The sequence below is a fragment of the Lissotriton vulgaris genome, chromosome 3_1, assembly GCF_964263255.1.
Source record: "Lissotriton vulgaris chromosome 3_1, aLisVul1.2, whole genome shotgun sequence".
Classification (NCBI taxonomy): domain Eukaryota; kingdom Metazoa; phylum Chordata; class Amphibia; order Caudata; family Salamandridae; genus Lissotriton; species Lissotriton vulgaris.
In genome coordinates, this window is record NC_141689.1 from 214,989,522 (window position 1) to 215,003,998 (window position 14,477).

Genomic DNA, 14,477 nt, shown 5'->3' on the forward strand with positions numbered 1-14,477 from the left:
AATTTATGACTGAGTGAGTAGTCCTGATGTCAACCAGGATGGAGTTCCATATTTTGGGTGCGTTTCCTGTGAAGGAACGAGCCACAGTTTTTTTCTTGTGATTATTCAGAGGGATTAATAGGAGGGTGTTGGAACTCCTAGGGTTTCTTGACTGGCCGGCTTTCTTGAGCTTGGAGGATAGGTATTCTGGTTTCCCTGTGTGTAAGGCTGTGTGAGTAAGGCAGTCAGTTCTGAAGCTGCCACGCATTTCTACTGGGAGCAATTTTAGTTCTCTGAGTGCGGGAGATAGGTGGTCGTACTTTTTTACTCCGGTGACCATTCTGGCAGCCGGTTGAGAGTTGTTTTGAGTGAGGCTAGGCGGGAGAGAGCTGTACTGGAGAGAACTGCGTTCCCATAGTCCAGTTTAGATAACACCAATGATTGGGTGGCTTGTTTGAGGTCCATGGGCAGGATGAAAGGATTGATTTTGTTGAGGAGCTTCAAATTAAGGAAAGCACTCTTGGCGCAGGTCTTAACCTCTTCGATGCTCATGACGGCTCCCGGCCGTCGTGAGTCACGGTAGGCGTGTGCTGATGATGGCCGAGAGCCGTCATGTCCACGCCCGTGATCGGAATGTTCAGCACTGCGGCGGAATTCGCGCCGCAATGATGAGGTTAATGTGATTGGTCATGGTTAGTTTTTGGTTAAGGGTGATTCCTAGTGATTTTACTGAGTTAGCCAGGGTGAGATTGCTGTTGAGGGCATCCATAGCTTTCAGCCCCTCTACGATTTGAGGGTTTTCATCTTTGTTGGAGATGGGGAGGATTTCGTTTTTTTCTTGATTGAATTTAAGGTGGTTTGTGGCAAGCCATTGTTGAAATTCTTTGAGAGTGTTGTTGAGTCTTAGAATGTCATTAATGGAGGAGGTTTCCAGGTAGATCTCGGTGTCGTCAGCATATAGGTGGAAGAGTATGTTGGCTTTTTTTTAGGATGGTTGTGAGGGGTTCCATGTATATGTTGAACAGTTGAGGAGAGAGTACTGAACCTTGGGGGACACCTCTGTTGACGGGGAGTAGGTTGGATGTAAAGGATTTGATTTTTATCCTTTGGGAGCGACCGTGAAAGAAGGAAGAGAACCATTGAAGGACCACCTCTTTTGCACCTACTCGGTCTTTGAGAGGTTTGATGAGAAGATTGTGATCCACTGTGTCAAAGGCTGCCGAGGTTTAGGAGAATGAGTAGGCAACATTGGTCAGTGTCAAGGGATTTGAGGATGTCACGACGATGTTAAGATTCAGTGCTACAGCCTTTTCTGAAGCCTGATTGGTGTTGGTCTAGCAGGTTGATATTGTCCATGTACCGATTCAGTTGATGGATATTGCATTTTGTGAGGATTTTGGATAGGAAGGGGAGATTGAAAACCGGTCTGAAGTTGTTCAGGTCTTTGGGGTCTAGGCCAGGCTTTTTGAGTAATGGTGTGACTTGGCCGACTTTGAGACAATCTGGTATGATGCCGGTTTTTAAGGAACTGTTTATGATTTCGCACCATATTGGTGCAAGGGAGAGTTTCAGATTTTTGGTCAGTTGAGAGGGTATAAGGTCGAGGATGTGTGAAGAGGGTTTGGAGGATGAGATTAGATTGAGAATCTCAGTTTCAGGTACGGGGTCAAAGGTTCTCCATGCTTTCCTGGGAGGCGAGCAAGAGGTGATTTCGATTGCTGTGGCTGGATTGAGGATGGTGTCGAGTGATTGCTCGATCGTGTTGATTTTTTCATTGAAGAAGGTTGCGAAGTTGTCGCATGCAACTTTAGAGGCCTGGACTGGGGTTGAAGAGGGTTTGGAGGTTTTATGCTTGATGATGTTGAACAGTTCTTTTGGCCTGTTTTTCGCATTGTCGAGGGCAGTGCAGAAAAAGCTGTTTTTTTAATTAATTATACGTTTTTTGTACATTCTTCCTGCAGTTTTGAGTTTATCGCAAAGGTTAGAAGAGGGATACTTTCACCATAGATGTTCTGTGGCTCAAGGCTGCCTCCTTTCGTCGTTAATGTCCTTGTTGAACCAGGATCTGGAGGGGATGTTCCTGGATTTTTTCAGTTTCTGGGGGGCAAGTTGGTCTAGGTAGAGGACATGGTTGTGTTGTAGTGGGATGTGAGGTCTGTTGTGGAGAGACCATCCTGGGGGATGGGGAGGAGAGTGGTGATTTTTTCTTCCAGGTCGGCCATGTTGATCTGTGTTAGGTTTCTTGTCCATGTGGGGGGGTCTTGGATGGGAGGCTGGCACATGATCGGTTGGGAGATGCGGAATAAGATTAAGGGGTGGTCTGATCAGTCGACCGGTAGAATGTGGTCTATTGTGATTAGGTCATGTTGGGCGATGATGGCATCCAGGATTGCTCCTTTGTTGTGGGTTTCTTCTGAGCAGTGCTGGCTGAGGTTGTTGCTCGGTAATAGTTTGTTCAAATTTTGGATTGGTGTGCTGTTTAAATCATTCCAGTGCATGTTGAGGTCACCCAGAATTAGGTTGTTGCTGTCTCGGAGAGAGCAGTGGGCGACCAGGTCAGAGAAGTGTTAACTGAACGAGGGGGTGTTGCCAGGAGGATGGTATAGGAGATGACAGTGTAGTGAATTATTGTTGCTGGTGTTAATGTTGGTGGTTAGGCATTAGAAGGAGTTGTAATTGAACATGTGGATTTCAGTCACAGACAGGTTGTTGTTGTGAATGATTGCTAGTCCCCCACCTTTCCGGTCTGTCCTATGTTTGTTGATGATAGAGAAGCCCATGGGGTACGAGTATATCCATGATTGGAGGAGAGGTGTTGTTCAGCCAAGTCTCTGTGATAAAGGCTATATCAATGTCATGGTTGAGGATGGATTCCGCTAGCTCTGTGGCATACCAATATTTTTAAATTAAACACACACTAAGGAGGGCCATACCTCTGGGAACTGATCTCCCCGAGTCCTCGCAGCTCGAGTATCGATTACTGACGAACTGTCTAACCAAAAAAGCAATCTCTCTAACATACCACAATTTGGCTAAATATCAGAAAGATCCCACACACAACCTTAGAGAAAAATGGCAGGCTGAGGTGGGAGAGATGGATGAGCAGGATTGGCAGGAGGCGCTAGCATCCCCATGAAATGTGGCGATCCCCTTCAGACTCAAACTCACGCAACTCAAAATACTGCACAGAACATACTCCACCAGAACAACACTCCACCAAATAGGGAAGACTGATACACCACTGTGTCTTCGGGGCTGCGGGTTGGCAGGCACATTTTACCACACATTATGGGACTGTCCCAACATCACACAATATTGTAGGGCTGTCATGGTCACAATCACTCGGTTATGTGGCTTCACCGTCCCCCCTGAACCAAGGAGGTGCCTTCTCAATGTGTGGGAGCCAACAGACCTTAACCATACAGAGCATGACTGGGCGACCCTGGGTATCACACCGGCTAGCATTGGGGAGCGCAGACGATCCCCTCTCACCAGCAGTGATGTTGCAACCTAGACAGTGCTATGGTAACGTAAAAGGTAGTATTTATTCTTAGAGGGTGTCCCTATAATGGACGCGAGTGTGAGGGAAATGGAGCACATTTCGAGGGAACATATGCGCCCCTCCGTCTGAAGAATCCGATGACTGACGTACACAGACGAAGTTCCCCATGGGAGAATATTTATGCACTGTGAAGGCGGGTCTAGTGGGATAGGTGGAAAAGTGAAATTATTTATACTCTGTTTACTCTCAGGCACTACCATGTATATTATATGGACCGAGAAATACATGTGTTTGTAATCAGCTATGTTTCAGGCAAATAACAATAAAAATGTTAAAAAATACATACATGGGTACTGGCTTGTGTTCCAAAAAAGCGCTGGCCAGTGAAAGGTTCCTAATAGACCGCTCATTATGTGCTTTAATCATAGTCCAGTAGGCCTCCTTAAAGACAGATTTTGGGGGGAACAAATTACCAGTCGGGTCTTTCCACAGATGGTACATACCCATGTTCACCAGGGAGCATTTTATCTTGAGTGACCAATTAATTTTGTGAGACATGTCAGCATCTCTAACGTCTTTAAGCGCATTGGCCTAGTGTGACAGTTCCGGGGTAGACCATAATTGTCTCCAAAATGCCAATGGTATAAATTTTGCAACCTCAGCCAGTGAGCTACAACCCAAATCAAAATATAGCAGTTTGAGTGGTGTACTTTGGGGGAGACCAATGAGGCCCCTCAAAAATTTATTCTGAGCTAGGGCTAGTGAGGACTTGTTTTCAATACCCCAAAGTTCTGCTCCATAAAGAGTGGAGGCAATGACCTTTGTATTGTAGATCTTTAAGACTGGTGCTACCGGCTTGGTCTGAGCAGTGGCGTCACTAGGGGGGTGGGGGGGTGCGGACCGCACCGGGTGTCACCCCATCTGGGGGGTGACACCAATCTACACTGACAAGTCTACCTGCGTCCTGCTTTAGTGCAAGAAGCGCGCCACCACCGCATCCGGCCTGCCGTAGCTACGGGCACGATCCGCCATCTGCATTCTGCACTGTACACGGAATGGATGGGTCACAGAAGTCAAGGGTTTGGGTTTGCATTGTTGTTCTGTGACGAAAGTCGAAACGAAACCGAATCCAAACCAAACCCAGTTATGCATATACCAGGCAGGCAGGCAGGCAATGGCATAGTTGACTTGCAGTTTGGTTTCACTGACACTTGCCCAGCAGTTTGGGTCCCAGGGCCGTCAATCTTATCCCTACTACCAATGACGTGACGGCCCTGGGACAGCCCCCGCGCTCTGTGCGCAGTGCGCAACTGCACATGCTGCTCTTAGCCTCTGACGCGTCACGGCGGTCAGGCGCCCGCCAGCGCCAGGGAGAGTGCGTACTGTGCGTCGTGAGAATAAACTTACAAAGAACGACGACGACACCAGTCCGAGCCTTTGCGAGTCCGACTCCGGCACTATCTTCTCTCCCCTTCTAATTTGGAACGGTGAGAGACTGCTGACTGTCACTAGTAGTAGAGACAATAGAGAATAGTATAATTTTAATGTATAATATACTGTATATCATTATCATAAATACTGACTGCATGACATGAGACTGTCGTAGTAGTAAAGCAGTGCAGTGGCACACAAATGAAAACACGGCCCTGAGGGCCCTCTTCGGCGGGTGCAAGCTGGCTTTCTAAATTCTTCCTATGCCCCACACATGCCCTTTTCGTCGAGGTAGCCTGCCCCTGCCCAGCCCATCCTCCACCCTCCAGTGCTTCCAGGGCCTTTATTGCATTGCCAAATATGCCAAACATTGCAAAATTGCTGCATTATATCAGAAAGCGTGCGGCCGGTTTCGAGGATTTCTAACCCTCAAAGGCAGCAGGGAATCGATGGGTTTTTAATGAGCTGCTGCGTGCCTATTAAGCTGTCGGCCGGGGAAAGGTTGCTTTGTTCATTGAAGCCAGCAGACTGTATGCAGGTGTGTTAATAAAGATAGAGATTCAATCTTTGAATATTATGTGACAGGCACTGTTGCAATCATGGGCAGGCCTCGAGTGGGGCCCTAACATTTCATGTCTTTTTTGGATATACCAACTTAAGCCAAGAGCTCTGCCTGTTCCTCATGCTGTTCACACTCGCCAGCGTCTCGCAGGAGATCTGCAATGCTTGACTGCAATTTTATTTGCTCACAAGCCAATTCTATAGCAGCCTAGCTCATCTGAGGGTTCATGGTTTCCTATTTTTCAGTATCTTGCACAGTCTTCAGTTTTCCAGTGAACCAGTTCCAAATTTCAGCTTGCTCTTCACTACAGTGCCACCTGTTGCTTGACTCTTGTTTATACAAATCCAGGGAAGGCAGATGGAGTAAGAGTGAGAGGGAGACAGAGGGAGCTAGAGGGAGTAATACAGAGAGAGAGGGAGCTAAAGGGAGTAAGACAGGGAGAGAGGGAGCTAGACAGAGCAAGACAGAGAGAGAGGGAGCAATACAGAGAGGGAGCTAGAGGGAGTAAGACAGAGAGAGAGGGAGACAGAGGGAGCTACAGGGAGTGAGACAGCGAGAGAGGGAGCTAGCTAGACAGAGAGAGGGAGCTAGAGGGAGTAAGATAGAGAGAGGGAGCTAGAGGGAGGTAGAGCGAGCAAGACAGAGAGAGAGGGAGCTAGAGGGAGTAAGAGAGAGAGAGGGAGACAGAGGGAGCTAGAGGGAGCCAGACAGAGAGAGGGAGCTAGACAGAGAGAGGGAGCTAGAGGGAGTAAGACAGAGTGAGCTAGAGGGCGCTAGACAGAGAGAGGGAGCTAGAGGGAGTAAGAGAGAGAGGGAGCTAGAGGGAGCAAGACAGAGTGAGAGGGAGCTAGAGGGAGTAAGACAGAGAGAGAGAGAGCTAGAGGGAGCAAGACAGAGAGAGAGGGGGCTAGAGGGAGTAAGAGAGAGATAGGGAGCTAGAGGGAGTAAGAGAGAGGGGGCTAGAGGGAGTAAGACAGAGAGAGAGGGAGCTAGAGGGAGTAAGACAGAGAGAGAGAGAGCTAGAGGGAGCAAGACAGAGAGAGAGGGGGCTAGAGGGAGTAAGAGAGAGATAGGGAGCTAGAGGGAGTAAGAGAGAGGGGGCTAGAGGGAGTAAGACAGAGAGAGAGGGAGCTAGAGGGAGCAAGACAGAGAGAGAGGTAGCTAGAGGGAGCAAGAGAGAGGGAGCTAGAGGGAGTAAAACAGAGAGAGGGGGAGCTAGAGGGAGTAAGACAGAGAGAGAGGGAGCTAGAGGGAGTAAGAGAGAGAGAGGGAGCTAGAGGGAGTAAGAGAGAGAGCTGGAGCTAGAAGAAGTAAGAGAGAGAGAGAGCAGGAGTTAGAGGGAGTAAGACAGAGAAAGAGGGAGCTAGAAGGAGTAAGAGAGGGAGAGGGGGAGCTAGAGGGAGCAAGACAGAGGGAGAGGAAGCTAGAGGGAGTAAGACAGAGAGAGAGGGAGCTAGAGGGAGTAAGACAGAGAGAGAGGGAGACAGAGGGAGCTAGAGGGAGTAAGACAGAGAGAGGGAGCTAGAGGGAGCTAGACAGAGAGAGGGAGCTAGAGGGAGTAAGACAGTACCTAGCGACATACATTTCCGACAGAGGTGGTCCATGCAGTAAGTCGTGAGGGGGTGACACCATGAGTTACCCGCACCGGGTGACACCAACCCCAGTGACGCCACTGGGTCTGAGAAAGCCTGTGCTAATTTAGTTGGGCTCCTCCTAATTCGCAATGCTTAAGTGCTAGTAGGTCTATCTGTGGTTTTCAGTCTAACTTCCTGCCTAAGGTAATTCCAAGGTAGGTAAATACATCTGGCAGTTCCAATAACACCTCGTTAATTATGATCCTACCCTTGACGGCTTTGTGCTTGTGCAGAACCATTAATTTAGTTTTATCAAAATTTACCACTAGGTCATGGTCTCTGCAAAAGTCCTCAAAGTGACTGAGTGCTTGCTGAAGCCCCATTTGGGTTTTTGATATAATTAGGGTATTGTCTGCAAACATAAGCATTGGAACCTTTGTACCTGCAAGGAAGGGAGCATCAGTAGGGTACGAAGAGAAGTAGTTGACCACCCCATTTATAAATAATGAAAATAAAGTGGGGGCCAAGACACACCCTTGACGAACCCCTTTTGAAAGTGGAAACCTTGGTGTGATGTTACCCTTAGTTCCCCAGCAAACCAGTGCAAAGTTGGACTCATACAACTTGACTACAAGCAGTAAGAGTTTCAAGGAAATTCCCAGACCTTTTAAGACGGCCCAGAGCTTGTTGCGTGAGACCATATTGAATGCTGATTTGAGATCAACAAAAGCGGCATTGATAGTGCCACCTGCTAAAACTGCGACACACCAGTAGATTAAGATAAAACGAAAGACCTGGTCAATTGTGCTCACATGTGTCCAAAATCCTGCCTGTAATGGGGATAATAATATGTTGTTTTTTGCAAGCCATGTCTAAATTCTATTCAGCACAAACCTGACCATAATTTTTTGTATAGAATCAATTAAACAAATTGGCCTGTAGTTGCTGAGGGGGGAATCGAGACCCCTTTTTTAAATTGGTAGAATTTCGGCTCCTCGCCATGAATCCGGAATAGTAGCTCCACTGGCTATCACATTTGCAAGCAACTGTATATACTGGAGACAGTTACTTTTGTCATGTATGAACAAATCTACCAGAATACAATCAGGGCCTGGTGCCACATCCAGGGAGGATTCCACCTCACTTATTGTAAAAAACACTGTTGCGTCAGGCCTAGGTAATTGCAAAGAGACTTCACCACCATCATCATTATCCCCACCTGCAAATTGTGCCTCAAAAAAGGAGACCCACTGATCCAGGGCTACATTGTTTTGGGGTATGTGACCTGGTCCTCCTTTGCCCTACTTTACCAGCTGCCAGAATTTTTGCCTGTAATTCTCTTTGCTGGCCTGCAGGAGTTCTAGCCACCTTAGCTCATCCCACTCCTTTTTTGCTGCTATTTGTGTAGTTTTATACATTTTGCGTGCTTTTTTTATGTTATCCATATCTTTCGGTTTTAAAGATCGGGACAGCTGCTTATAAGCTTCCCTACATACCTTATTGTACCAGTGGTCATGCTTTAGGGGGGGCCTGCTACTTGCTTTATGTGTTTTAACAAAAAATGTCTTTATCATGGTGAACATAGCATCATGGATTTCAGTAATGTTAACGTTTAATTCGCCCTGACTAGTAAACTGTTGAAGGTCTACTAAAGTGCCCTCCACTACTTCATTCATTTTCACAAGAGAACTTTCATTTTCCACAATCCTGGAACATTAACCCTCCTCTTGTCATTGATATAATAGCATCAGCGGTCATACTTTCTATAAATTGGGACTGTATTGTTATGTGGCCAGATACCAACATTTTTAACAGGAGTGGATTGTGATCACTTTCATTTCTCACACATACCTCCATATTAACAAGGGACAACCAACTATTGAGATTAATGAGAATATAGTCAATGCGACTACTCCTCAGGCCATTGCAATATGTGTGGGAACCCAAGCAATCTGAGGATGTTCTCCTGTTCACCGCCCTAAGTCCCCTCTTCAAACGTAATGCTTTAAATTGAAGAGCGGCGTCTGTCCATTTCCTAATTGGTGATAGCTCCAATAAAGTAATACCCAATTGGGCATCTTCTTCAACGCAGAGGCTACTATCCTCATTGTCAAGAGGCTCTGAGGTGGTGTTAAAGTCCCCTTCTATAATCAGATTATTTGTACCTGTATTTTTATCCAGGAAATTCCCAAGTAAAGAAACTGTTGTGGATAATCTACCTTCCACCATACCTCTTGTATACAGATTAACCACAAGTAAATGTGGGGGGTATTTGGGCCAGAGAAGTAATGCTATAATATCTGGGCTGTCAATAAAAATGTCCTCAATTGTATTCAGGAGCTTTGCCTAACCCCCAAATGGTAAGCCCTACTGAAGGTCTACCATTTTGTCCACCAGATGATGGCTTTGAAAAATTTAAATATCCGGAACGGTAGACAGGGTTAAGTGACCACGTTTCCTGAAATGCAAGTATAACTTGGACATCTACAAAATTGGTCCAATCAAGTGATGTGGTCTTGAAAGGGATACCCGCTATGTTCCGGGATGCAAATGCCAGATGAGATGCTTCCAGTATGTTGGAAGTACTGCAGGAGCCCACCTCATTATCTTGTCCCATATCCTGGACCAATGGTTCAGGGGCTTGGGTGTCAAGGGAGCGCGTTAGAGCTCTCTGAACTAGAACTTTAGGCATTAAAGACCCATCAGCAGTGTCTGACCCACCAGTACTGCAGTTAGTACAATATCTTATACAGCTTTTATCTATCCCTCAGGGGTATACTACTTCCACTGATGAGAATAGGGCGTAGGGATTCCTAAGGCATAAATATATATTCTGTAAGGAAGAGTTCTTATTACATCTTAGGGCTAAATTACTACTTGTTTGATTTGTGAGTGACTCTGGAGGGTTAAATTTCAACCTGATATTAGTTGAAATCAAATGAGAAGTCCTTAAATCGAAAGCCACCAAATTCTCTACCAAATCAGTGGTTGCAAGTGTAAGACACACAAAATCAGGTTTTAAGCCCATAGATATATGCCTTTTAGCAGAAAATATATCTTCCCTGGTTATGGATCAACACTGAAACACATGTCTTAGACACTGAGTACATTTATTGATCAGGGATTGCTCATCTTCCTTAATTATGCAAGGAGGAATTTTAGAAACATTAGTCAGGAAAATTTGCCATTTGGAACTATGTGTCAGGGGCTTTTCAGGATTAACAGCTCCACAGGATTGTAATACTCCAGGGCAGTGGCTAGATCGTGGGAATATACGGTGTTCTCTGCTAGATTCCATGGGTTGTGGACAAGCACCTTTTTGCCTAGCTTTAGTGTTCATGGTGAAAGGCTGCGATGTAGTTGAACCAGTAGGTGAACATTTACAGCTAAATACTTGCAGCTCTGTAAGGTTTCTTTCACTGCTTTTTCTATCTACACAGTCCTTGGTTATATCTATGAGTTTAGGTTGATGGGCTACTCTCTGACCTAGAAATTGAATAAAGAAATGAGGTGCACTCACTAGTTTCTCCTAATCTGTTCTAGATTCGCTCAATTTACCATGTACTCTGTTTGGGGTGCTATACATTTGTAAAACTTAGCATTTCATCAAAATCGTATTTCCAATGATGCTGAAAATCACATAGATACAAAATATTGGATTGTCATGTGGTTTTTGGTCTCATAGAGTCCGGAGCCCAATGCATTTCGAGAATTAGATTTCCCTTCATCAGGGGCAGTATCCTGTTACATAAAATGAATTGGTATGCATCTATTTCATTGAATAATAATGAGAACAAGACACTTGAGGGGGCGTCCCTAAAAATCACTCGTGTAACACCTAGGGCAAAGACAAACACATTTGGTGTGCGATTTTTGTTCGCTATACTCTAAGTACCTTCTTGAGATGGCTGTGGATGACCCTTCAATATATATCTTTTAAACATATTTGGGATAGATGAAGAGCCACTTGGAAGAGTGGAGAGAATAGTGGAGGTAGGGTGATGCACATCTGTAACATTGCAGTCAAGACCCAATGGAGCAGATAATAGCTCCTCACAATCGCTAACTAGGTTGTCAATACGGTTCATAACGCAAGTATTAATTTCATGCGTGGGTTGTTTGGTCGACTTATTTGCTTTCATTTCTTTCCCCAATGATCCCCCTTCCAAACATGCCGCTGCTTTCGTTTTACCCATGGGTTACAGAATGGGGGGTCAACCCAGAGGGTCAGAGGGACCTGGGTAGTTATGTGATATAGATAGAGTGGTCCCTGACCAGATTAGAATTAATACAAAGCTTCTAAAGAGCAATCGTGATGTATTATGATGTACCTCTGTGTACATTTCCCCATTAAGTGAATTTTTAATAATTTTAATAATCTTTCCTCCTAGGACATGCCCACCCCTACCCCCTTGTCCTGAAGAAGACCCGTCATGTAAGGGGCAACATCCCTACAACTAGGGTCGAAGCGTTGACTTTCATAATTGAACACATAACCAGAGTGTGATTTTGAGCACCCGTTGCAATGTGATGTTATCATTATAATAATGCCAACAGATCTCTGGATGTACTCCTGTATGGCTCTTTTTAGAAGCTATTGGCCATTGTTAAAAGGAATTTACAATTGACTTGTCACTTCACCTACCTGCACCTATCCCTATCACTGCACAAAACCTTTCCCCCTTCCCTGTATAGTGGGCACTTCAAAATGTTACTTATGTGTACAATAATGTAAAAACTAAAAAGAAAAATACAATGAAATACATATGAACACTATGTGAATAAACAATAGTGTTTTGTTAAATGTTTTTGCCATTGATTGTTCTTTAGAAGCTTTGTATTAATTCTAATCTGGTCAGGGACCACTCTTCCTTTTACCCATAGCACCCAATACCAGAAATACTTTCAGTCAATGAAAGAGTGGAGTTTATGACCAACAATATTGTGTACAGGGGTCGAATGTCAGAAGTCGCAATGGAGATACAAATGACCAGCAAGGGGGAAACGGGCAGGCTTGGCACACTTTGAAGTTTCAAGCAGCCAACCAAGGCAAAGAACGTAAGTTTGAAAGTTTATAGTCAGAATACCCAGGCCCAAGCAAGGAACGAAACAGTACCTTGTAGACGCGAGAATCTGATGAGAAACAAAGGTCAGGGGGGTGGCCCTGTCCTGTCTCTTCCTGGTACTTCCTGGTGCTAATGGGTGACAGTTAGAAGCGGGACCCTCGCTGCGGGAGCCCGCGGCTGCTTTAGAAGCACCTCCTGGCGCTAACGGGTGACGTCGGCGGCCGAACGCCCCAAAGAACAGGCAAGCCGGGGAGCAGCTTGTGAGAGCAGAGGCAGGCGGCAGTTAGAAGCGGGATCTTAACATATCTTGATTTGTGAAAGCAGCAGAAGAAAACTTGTATGGACGATTCGTGGCCCCAATTTAATCACTGCTAAACACCAACATAAAGGAAGTATGCATATGGAGCAAACAAGAAAAACTGATATACTGGAGACTAGCTGTTCACTTCATCCTTTAGAAATAAAAGTACATTGTACATTATCCAACCTTCCATTTAAAATTAGAATTCCGATTTTTGCCTTCGTGTTTTTGTGAATTAAATAAAATATGTAATAATCTATGCATTTGTTGTACACTTATTTTTGTATTTCTGTGTATTATTTTGAAGTTATAATCTTAGAAATTACTTAGAAAAGGTCACCAGATTCTCGTAGTGATTCAGTGGCAGTTTATGACAATCAAAAAGTCCCGCTGCACATGGGTGCATACTAAGCCAATTATGATTTAAATACTGGAAGTATATGCTACAATGATGTTAGATTATTAGAGAGAGACAAGGTGGTACTTTGCATTTGTAATTAAGTTTTTTGCATTGCTTGCATGTGTAGTATTATGATTTCAGAGATCTTGAGCAATATATAGATCTGTATTAATTGCATTGGATTTAAATTTACTTTTAAAAGAGGCATAAAACATGTGCATATGAAAGAATTAGGATAGCCCTTAAAACTATTGAATGGACACTGATCAGGACTTTACTAGAAAGATAAAGAAAGCAAAAGGTAAGTTTGCAAGTGAGGAGTATGGCTCATCAATAATTAGTCATTATGGCTTTGGTTTGAAGTTGAAATGATATTATGTTTAATAAAGCACTATTTCTGTACATTCTAAGGATATTACAGATCACAAAGGAGTTAAAAAGTTATATAGAGGAGCAAGACAGAAGCCTGGTTTCTTTAGAAAGCAATGGAACTCCAAGGTGACTTGCAATCAATGTTCCCTCTAATTTTTTTCCTCTGTGTGCGGCAATGGAGGGTCTCTGTGCGCTGCAACCATGGCTATGTGCGCCAGGAACCAAACCACGCGTGTCTGCGGCGCCAAATGGCAATCCAAAATTTTACTTTAAAAAGTGAAAAGATAGTGCATTTTCATACATACAGCGCAACAATAAGGGTCTTAAGGGCAGTTTGCAAAATTGGATAAGCACTCTCCCCTCCCCTCTACCATCTCCCACCACACTCTTCCTTCTCTCTCCTCTACCCTCTATCCCCACACTCTCCTCCCTTTCTCCCCTCTTTCCTAAATCTCCCTTCTTTCTCCTCCCCTCTCCCATCTCTCCTCAAGGTACACGCGATTGTCAATGAGCACTAACACAGCATCATTTATACCATTTCGGCATTAGTCAACACCACTAGTTTTTCCCTGTTGCTCTCATCTTCATCTCCCCCATGGTTACTCCTTTCATAGGTCTATCTCCATTGCTCTGCCTTCCACCTCTCATGCCTCTCTCCCAAACTCATCTTCTCCCTTTCTATGCTCAACTCTCTCCCTTTCTATATTCTCAGACTCCCTCTCCTGCTTCTCTCTCTTGCTTCGCTCTTGGGCTCCCTGTCCGTACTTCTCGCCCCTGATACACTCTGTCTCCCTCTCCATGCTTCTGTCCCCTGCTGCACTCTCAGGCTCCCTGTCAGTGCATCTCACCCTTGCTTCACTCTTGGGCTCCCTCTCCGTGCTTCTTCCTTGCTGCACTCTCTGCTCCCTCTCTGTGCTTCTCTCCCCCGCTGCACTCTTGTGCTCTCTAGAGATGTGGCTTAACGACCAGAACTGCCATCTAAGTCACGTAAATACAAAACATGTTGCATTCCAAATGCTATAGGTGTCACATTCGCGAAAGTTATAACTATTAGCATTGTAAATGACAAAGCTATCCATTTAACTATTTTAAAAACCAACACATAAATAAAATATTTGTCATTTACAAGACCAATAGCTCCAACTTTTCTAATGCGATTTAAGCCCTAACAAATGCCAGGTGCTGTAATCTCCTCCTGTTGCCCCCAAGTAGTCTGGGGTTAGAATTTCAGTCGTTGTGCCCTGCAAACAGCGTCCTGCTCATGCTCAACTTATCGTTGTTCTAACATCT